Below are 9,882 nucleotides of genomic sequence, written 5' to 3'. Positions count from 1 at the left end.
AACATATATCAAGATAGACTATATCCTGGGCCATAAAATAAATCTTAACAAAAAAGTTTAAAAAAAACTGAATTAATGTAGAGTGTGTACTCTGACCAGAGCAAAATCAAACTAGTAATCAATAAAAGAAAGATACAGAAAAACCTCCAAATGTTTGAAAATATAACACACATACACTTCTAAATAATCCATGAATCAAAGAGGGAGTCCCAAGGAAAATAAAAAATATATTGAAGTAAATTAAAATGAAAATATGTCAAAATTTGTGGGATATAGCTAGAGCATATGGAAAGAACATATAATTAAACCCAAAGCAAGTGGAAGAAAGGGAATAACTAAGGTAAGAGCATAAACCAGTGGCATTAAAAACGGGAAAACAAAAAAGAAAATTCTATGAAATGTAAAGATCAATAAGATTGACAAATTTTTTGCCAGACAAAGAAAAAAGAGAGAAGACAAACTAACATTATCAAGAACAAAACAGAAAATATCACTACAGACCCTACAGCTATCAAAAGGGTAATAAAGGAATACCATGAAGAGCTCTACAGACATAAATTTGACAACTTGAATGAAATGGACCAATTTCTTGAAAAGCGTAAATTACTACAACTCACCTGCTGTGAAATAGATAATTTTAATAGCCCTGTAACTACAAAGAAAAACACATTTATAATTTAACAATTCTCCAAAAAGAAATCTCCAGGCCTAGATTATTTCAATACTAAATTGTATTTAAAGAAGAATTAACATCAATTCTAGACAGTCTCTTCCAGGAAATAGAAAAGGAGGCAATAGCTCCCAATTCATTTTATAAAGCTAGTCTCATTCCGACCATGAAAGCAGACAAAGATAGTTGTAAAAACTAAAACTACAGAACAATATCACGTATGAGTATAGATGCAAAAATTCTTAACAGAAAAATGAGCACACAGAGTTCAGCAATATAGAAAAAATTAATTATACATCAAAACTGGACAGGATTTACTCCAGCTATGCAACAATGGTTTGTCATTTAAATATCAATCAATATAATCTACCATATCATCAGGCTAAAGAATAATAATTACATTATAGCATAAATGGACTCAGAAAAAAAATTTGACAAAATACAACACCAATTTATGATAAAAACTCTCAGCAAATTTAGAATAAATGGAAACTTCTTCAGCTTGATAAAAGGCATCTACAGAAAACCTACAGCTAACATTACATTTAATCACAAAAGACTGAATGATTTTCCTTTAAAACTGGGGACAAAGCAAGGATGTCCACTATCATCAGTCTTATTTAGCATGGTATTGGCAGTTCTAGCCACTGCAATAAGACAAGAAAAGGAAATAAAAGCCATACATATTGGAGAGGAAAAAAACAAAAGTGTTCCTATTTGCAAATGACATCACTTTCTACATAGAAAATCCTAAGGAATCTGTGCAAAACAAAAAACTTACTAGAACTAAAAAGTGCATTCAACAAGGTTGCAGGACATGGTTGCAGGATCTAAGATAACTATACAAAAATCAATCATACTTCTATGTACTAACAATGATCGGGAGACATTAGCATACAATTTATAATTGTTTTTTAAAAAGCAAAATACATGCAAATTTAACAAGACATAAGAACCATATGCTAAAAATTACAAAACTGTTGAAAGAAATCAAAGATCTAACAAATGAAGAGATGGACTCTGTTTGTAGATTGGAAGACTCAACATAGTAGAGATATCAATTATCTCCAATTTTATATACAAGTTTAACACAATTTCTATCAAAAGTCCACCAAAAGTTTTTTGAAGATGTTGACAAAATTATCCTAAAATTTATATAAAAACACAAATTACTAAAATAGCTAAAAAAAATTCAAAAAAGAAGAGCAAAGTGAAATTAGTCCACCAATTTCAAGACATATTATCTAGCTCTAGTAATCAAGACTGCAGTACTGGCAGAGGGATCGACACACAGATCAATAGAAAGAATGGAGAATCCAGAAATAGAGCCACAGAAAAATGACCAACTGATTTTTGACAAAGGTGCACAATCAATTCAATAGGTTAAGTACAGCTTTTTCAATGAATGGTGCTATAACAATTGGACATCTATAGGCAAAAAGTGAACTTCGACCTCAGCCTCACACCTAATTCAAAATGGAACATGAACTTAAATGTAAAATATAAAACTATAAATCTTTTAGAAAAAAATTGGAGGAAATCTCTGGGCTTTATGGTTAAGCCAAGAATTCCTAAACTTGACACCAATGGCACAATCCATAATGAAAAAAACTGATAGATAGGACTTCATCAAAGTTTCAAATTTTGTTCTAGAAAAGACCCTGTTAAAGGGATGGAAAGACAAGCCACAGACTATGAGAAAATATTTGCAAACCACATACCTGACAAAGGACTGGTATGTAGAATATATAAAGAACTTTCAAAACTTAATAGGAAAAAAAACAAAAACAAACCCAAAAAAGCCAATTAGAAAATGGCATAAACAGACACTTCACCAAAGATGTCCAGCATCATTAGGCATTAGGGAAAAACAAATTAAAACACAATGAAATATCAGTATGTATCCATCAGAATGGCTGAAATACAAAATAGGGACAACACCAAATGTTAGTGGAGAAACTGGATCACTCATAGATTGCTGGTGGGAATGTAAAATGGCTCAGCTGCTCTGCGGTGCAGTTTGGTAGCTTCTTAGGAAACTAACATGCAACTGCCATATGGCCCAGCATTTGTACTCCTGGACATTTATCCTAGTGAAATGAAATTTATATTCCCATAAAAATCTGTACACAAATGTTTATAGCAGCTTTATAGGTAATATCCCCAAACTGTAAACAACTCAGATGTCCTTCAAGAGTGAATGATTAAACAAACTGTGGTACATCCCTTCTGAGGAATACTACTCAGTAGTAAAGAGGAACAAACTCTGATATGTGCAACAACCTGGATGAATCTGCAGGGAATTATGCTAAGTGATAAAAACCAATTCTTTAAGTTTACATTCTATATGTTTCCATTTACATAACATTCTTGAAATGACAACATTATAGAAATAGAGAACAGATTAGTGATTGCCCAGAGTAAAAGACCAGGTGCAGGGAATGGGAGTGAGGATGTGAGGGACATGGGTGTGGCTAAAAAAGGCAACAGGTGCTCACGCCTGTTATCCCAGTGCTTTGGAAGGCCAAGGTGGGAGGATCATCTGAGGCCACCTAGGAGTTTGAGACCAGCCTGGGCATAGCAAGACCCTGTCTCTAAAAAAATAAAATAAAATAAATAATAAAAAAGGCAACAGAAAGGATTCTTGTAGGGATGGATCACTGTATCCTGGTTATGATACTGTACTATGGTTTTGAGTGGTGCTACCATTGGGGGAAACTGGGTAAAGGGTACATGGCATTTCTCTGTATTATTTCTTACAACTGCATGTGAATCTACAATTATCACAAAGTCAAATATGTAATTTAATAAGAAGCGTCTTTAAGAAAAACACTCTAAATGTCTGTAGTTAGAAGCCCAACAAAATAAACTATGGGTCATTCATACTCTGCAAGACAAGCAAGTGTGACAAAGAACAAGAGAAGCCAACCAGAAGGGTATGGAATCAGAGTTGAGTAAAAACAGCAAGACATAGAAGAGTATGTAGATGTCATTCTTTGTCCACAAAACAAGACCAATTTTAAGAATGTCTGTAAACTCATGTAGAAGAACATCTGGGCAGGCACACTGAGCGGTTAACATTGGTTTCTTGGGGTAAGGGAATTAGTTGGGAGGCACACTTCTACTTTTAACAACAAACTTGTGCTAAACAAACAACAACAAAACCCACTTCATGTTACAGATTAAGCAACTGAGGCTTAGCAGTGATGAAAACAATGGTCAAGGTCACTGATTGGGGAAGAGGTTCAGAGCTTGGCTCCAAACCCAGAGCTTCTGACTCAGATCAGAGGGGTGGGAGCAGGAAACCAGTTGCGTGGGCCTCCTGCAGGCCTGCTGCCGCTGTGCACTCGAGGGCCTGCAGATAAGGAGCACTCCAGAGACCAAGAACCTGGGACAAATAAGACCTGAGCGGATGCAGAGGACAGGAAATGGTACCTGCTGGGGTTTTCCCTGCCTCCTGGTGCAGACAGTGCTGGGACCTCAGCAGGGCAGAGGGGCAGACAGGGCCAGGGAGTTTGGATTTGGGGAGATGCCCAGCTACTTAACAGGCTGTGCCGTGGGCACTGGATGGCCACCTTTCCTGTCTTCCTGGGTTCTCTCTTCCCAGGCAGGAGGCAGATCGCAGCCAATCACCAGGGTGCAGTGTGATCCTGGAATCACAGCTCAGGGAGCCCCAGCTTGGCTGGAGGCCTGTGGGGAGCCCCAGAGAAGCCACGTTTGACTTCGGCTCTGAACAAGGATGGGTACGACTGCGCTGGGTAGAGTGGGAAGAGGTGGTTTTCTAGGAGAAAGGATTAGCATGGACAAAGGTGTCGGGGCAGAGGGTCACCTGGGGCTGAAACCAGCAGGCCTGGCCGGAAGCATGGTGCGAAGCCAGGCTGCCAGCGGGGGTCCCGGACTGAGTGTCCCTTGTTCTGCAGGCTGTTGTGAGCCCTGGAGAGAGTCACAAGACAGGTGTGTTTTTCTGGAAGGGAGTTCTGGCAGCCAAGTGAGGGGAAGGGGAAAAGGTGGAGAAAAGTGGGAGGGCTGCTGCCCCCCAGCTCAGGCACCGCGTGATAAGGCAGCAGCCTGGGAATCGTGCGGCGGGAATGGATTGGAGAAGTAGCTTGATAAACGGATTTGCAATGTATCTGAGAAATATTTTGTAGGCAGAACGAGCAGGACTTGGTGTGGGGCACCTTTGCTGAGCCATGTCCCCCTCTCTGGTCACGGGGCCTTGATTTTCTCTGGGGACATCTTGGAGGGACTCCCAGCCAAGGAGCCCTGCCCACACCCCAGGTTCCACCATCTTTACTTTCTGCCCTGGGACTTTGACTCTTGAGAGGAGGAGTACTGTAGACAGTACATGTCTACAAACATGGTAGAGCGGCTGGAATCCCCCCAGCAGCTGCAGAGCCCTGAGCTGGTGTCTTCAGGCTTCCCTGGAGCCTGTGGCCTTCCCTTCCCTGCAGCCCTTGCCTGCAGCTCATAGCCAGAGGGCCTTGGTGCTGGGTGGGCTGTGGTGTTGGAGACAGGGAGGAGTCCCCTTGGCTCTCTGTCCTCACCATTCTGAGCAGGTATGTTAGAAGTTCTCCTGGGCCTTGTGGGCTTTTTTTTTCATTCTCTCTATGTGGTCTGATATCTGCTATAATTGAATCATCTATGATGCTGACTCACTCATTCAAGGAGCATAATTAAAAATTAGGCTGGGCCTGGTGGCTCCTGCCTGCAGTCCCAGCACTTTGGGAGGCCAAGATGGGAGGATAGCCTGAACCCAGGAGTTTGAGGTTATAGTGAGCTATAATCATGCCACTGCACTCTAGCCTGGGCAACAGAGCAAGACCCACCTCTAGAAAAAAAGCAAAAGCAAAAAGAGTTTCCATGGCCCAACTTCCCAGAATCTGTCTCTGATGATGATTTCAAGGAAATGTTCTATGGGTTCTGCTCCCTGAGGCACTGGGTCAAGATGTCCTGCCCGAATATAAATGCGTGGGCCTACTTAAATGTTTATGACACCCAATTCCCCCAAGCACCCGAGCACCCTGAGCAGTGGTGCCTGTCTACTTGTGGATGGCACTAATTTCCATTAGGACATTAGTTAAAAGTTGTCCTCTTGAGGAAGAGGCGGGAAGAACAACACTGTTGCCCTTGGGGGATTTTGTGTGTTGGCAAGGAGACCTAAGGGCGCTGGGGTATGTTGAGCATCTTCTATGTCCCAAGCGCTGAACTGAGGATCACATGTTCTCACACAGCCCTGAGGGATACATGTTACTTACCATCTCCATTTTATAGGCCAGAAAATCAGAACGTAGAAAGATCTGATGTTAGCAAGTGGCAGAGTGTGTGTAGAACTCCAGGTGTGTCTGATATTGAATTCTGCATTTTCCACCACACCACACTGACCCTCATTGGAAGGAGGGTTCCAGAAGAAAGAAGGTGATCTCAACACCCAAAATTCTGCTGCTTGGCAAATTGATAAGGCTGAAGATGACTCCTACCAGAGCCTTTACTAAGCTGGGGTATAATAAAGAGAAAAAGAGAGAGCCTGAGAGGGTGGAGGTGGGATCCAGGTCTTCCACCCCCTAGGATTCTATCCCGCTATTTGTGGCATCAGGAAACTCTGAGAGCACCACTTTTTAATTCATTTTTTTAATTGACAAAAAAGTATATATTGATGGTGTACAACATGTTCTGATATATGTATACATTGTGGAATAGCTAAATAAAACTATTTAACATATTCATTACTTCACAAACACCATTTTTGGGGGATGACAGCACTTAAAATCTGCTCTCTTAACAATTTTCGAGTATACAATACATTATTATTAACTATAGTCATTCATCATGATGTATAATCGATCTCGAATGTATTCCTTCTATCTAACTGAAATGTTGGATCCTCTGACCAATATCTTTCTAATCCCCCTGCCCCCCAACCCTTGGTTGTGACCATTCTATTCCTACTCCTATGAGTTTGAGCTTTTTAGATGCCACATGTAATACGTAAGACCATGCGGTATGTGTCTTTCTGTGCCTGGTTTATTTCACTTAATATAATATCCTCTGGGTTCATCCATGTTGCCATAAACAACAAGATTTCCTTTTTTAAAGCTGAATAGTATTTCATATATATGCCATATTTTCTTTATCCATTCATGCACTGATGGGCACTTACGTTGATTCCATATTTTCGCCATTGTCAATAATGCTGCAATGAACATGGGAGTGTAGATCTCACTTCAACATACCAATTCCATTTCCTTTGGATATATACCCAGTAGTGGAATTTCTGGGTCACAAGGTAGTTCTAGTTTTAATTTTTTGAGAAAACTCCATACTGTTTTCCATAATGGCTGTACTAATTTATATTCCCATCAACAATATGCAAGGGTTCTCCTTTCCCCAAATTCTTGCCAACACGTGTAATTATCTCTCATCTTTTTTTTTTGAGATGGAGTTTCACTCTGTCTCCCAGGCTGGAGTGCAGTGGGGTGATCTTGGCTCACCAAGGCAACCTCCGCCTCCTGAGTTCAAGTGATTCTCCTGCCTCAGCCTCCCAAGTAGTTGGGATTACAGGCACCCGCTACTACTCCTGGCTAATTTTTGTATTTTTAGTAGAGATGGGGTTTCACCATGTTGGCCAGGCTGGTCTTGAACTCCTGACCTCAAGTCATCTGCCTGCCTTGGCCTCCCAAAGTGCTGAGATTATAGGCATGAGCAACCACACCTGGCCCTCTCATCTTTTTGATAATAGCCACGCTAACAGTTGTGAGGTGACAGCTCACTGTGGTTTTGATTTGTATTTTCCTGATGATTAGTGATGTTGAGAACCTCTTCATATACCTGTTGGTCATTTGTTTGTCTTCTTTTGAGAAATATCTGTTCAAATCTGTTGCACATTTTAATATCAGGTTATATGTTTTCTCACTATTTAGTTGTTTGAGTTTTTCATGTATTTTGGATGTTAACCTAATCAGATGTATGATTTGCAAATATTTTTCTCCCATTCCATGGGTTATCTCTTCACTATTTTGATTGTTGCCTTCACTGTGCACCATTTTGATCTCAGGAGCAGGACAAGTCTCCTTTTGGAGTGCCACCCTGCTCACAATGACTATTCTCTTAATGCTGATCCCCTCCACCCACCTACATACAGAGGAGGGCTTCTGGTGTCTGTGTCTGTGTATTACAACCCTGTCCCCCTAATCCCAGATGTCTGGATTAATCCTGGACACCTAACCCAGACTGGACCAATCAGTGCTCGATTCTATACAGGGAGGAGATGTAAACTCAGAAGCTGTGTTATGACCACCTTCCACCCACCACATGACATGCATAGGGCAACACAGAAGATGGGTTGGTGGAGAGAAGCAGAGGCAGGAACACATGTGGCTTTTGCAAGAGACAGATAGGAAGTAGCTTCCTGCATTTCTGGCAGCTTCTAGGCCTGGTTCTCACCTCTCTTGTGATCCAATGGTTCAATTCCATCTTGGTTCCAAAAGAGCGCCCAATTTCCCCCCAACAAATTCCATGAGCTCGTTTGAAGTGGGCTTCTGCAACTTTTGACCTAAAGTGTCCTAACAACCCCAAACGACAGGGATGTGTATCCTTTTGAAACAGTAGAATTTTACTCCTCAAAAATCCTTCCCAAGGATCCCAGAGAAGCTGGGGAGAGAAAAGGCAAACTCTCTTGTGCAGTTGAAGTTAAGATCCTCATTCTGACATTAAGCATCTATGATGGGTAATTTTGTTTGTCAACTTGCCTGGGATAAGGGATGCCCAGATGCTTGGTAGAGCATTATTCCTGGGTGCATCTGTGAGGGTGTTTCTGGGAGAGAGGAGCATTTGGATCAGTTGACAGAGTGAAGAAGATCCACCCTCCACAATGTAGAAGGGCATTATCTAATCTATTGAGGATCTGCTTAGAACAGAAAGGTGAAGGAAGGGTAAATTTTCTGTCTCTTTAACCTGGGACATCCATCTTCTCCTGCCCTTGGATATTGGGGCTCTCAGTTCTTGGGCTTTTGGATATCAGGACTTAAACCAGTGTCCTCCCCATGCCCTTGTTCCCAGGCCTTTGGACTTGGACTGAATTCCACCACCAGCTTTCCTGGGTGAATTGGACTGAATTCCACCACTATCTTTTCTGGGTCTTCAGCTCGCAGATGGCAGATTGTGGAACTTCTTGTCCTTCATAATCTTGTGAGTCAATTTCCATAATAAATCAATCTATCTATCTATCTATCTATCTATCTATCTATCTATCTATCTATGTGGCTAGCTATGTAGCTAGCTATCTAGCTATTTTTCTGTCTGTCTGTCTATCTGCCTGCTATCTATCTATCTATCTCCTATTCGATCTGTTTCTTTGGAGAACTCTAATAAGGTATCTCAGTCAGTTAGAGATGCTACAGCAAGATATTGCAGACTGGGTGGCTTAAATGACAAACATTTATTTCTCCCAGTTCTGGAGGCACCAGCAGATCCAGGATCTGATGAGGTCCAGCTTCCTGGTTTATAGACAGCTTCCTTCTCACTGTATCCTCACATGGTGAGGACAGAGTTCTAGTGTCTTTCTCTTCTAAGGACACTACTGTCATCATGGGAGCACCACCCTCAAGACCTCGCCTAAACCCGATCACTTCCCAAAAGGCCCACCTCCTAATACCATCCCACTGGGGGTTAAGGTTTCAACGTATGAGTTTTGGAGGAACACAGACATATAGGCCATAACACTAGGTGGAATGAAAGGGTTAAATTCTGAAGGCATTTATCATAATAATTAAGCCCTATCGAAATTAAGCAGACATCGCTCTCCCTGTGATAACTGAAACTTTCGGTGTCAACACCAAGGACAGGGCTTCTGGGTGTAATTCATCTGTGGAGACTGTTCTGTATTAACCTACTAATCTGCGTGTGGCTAATGACTCAGGACGGCACGTTGACCTTGACTTCACTTCAAGGTTTTCATCACGCCTGCCCTCCCAGATAAAGGGCAGGGATTGCAGATGTGTGGCTTGTCATAACACTTATTTCCCTCCACAACCTGGCTCAGGTGTTTAAAGCATTCCACATAATCCTTTGCCCAGTATTTGACAAACTTTCCCTGGATCTTTTCCATAAGTCAGAGAACCCACCACCTCTGCTGCTGGCTCTGGCGAGCCCTCCACTGTGGCAGCAACACACCTCACCTTCTTTTCGCAGTCACCCCCCTGCAAAGGTCCAACCAC

The sequence above is a fragment of the Symphalangus syndactylus genome, chromosome 5 (genome assembly GCF_028878055.3).
Source record: "Symphalangus syndactylus isolate Jambi chromosome 5, NHGRI_mSymSyn1-v2.1_pri, whole genome shotgun sequence".
In the NCBI taxonomy this organism is placed as follows: domain Eukaryota; kingdom Metazoa; phylum Chordata; class Mammalia; order Primates; family Hylobatidae; genus Symphalangus; species Symphalangus syndactylus.
This window is presented reverse-complemented; position numbering follows the sequence as displayed.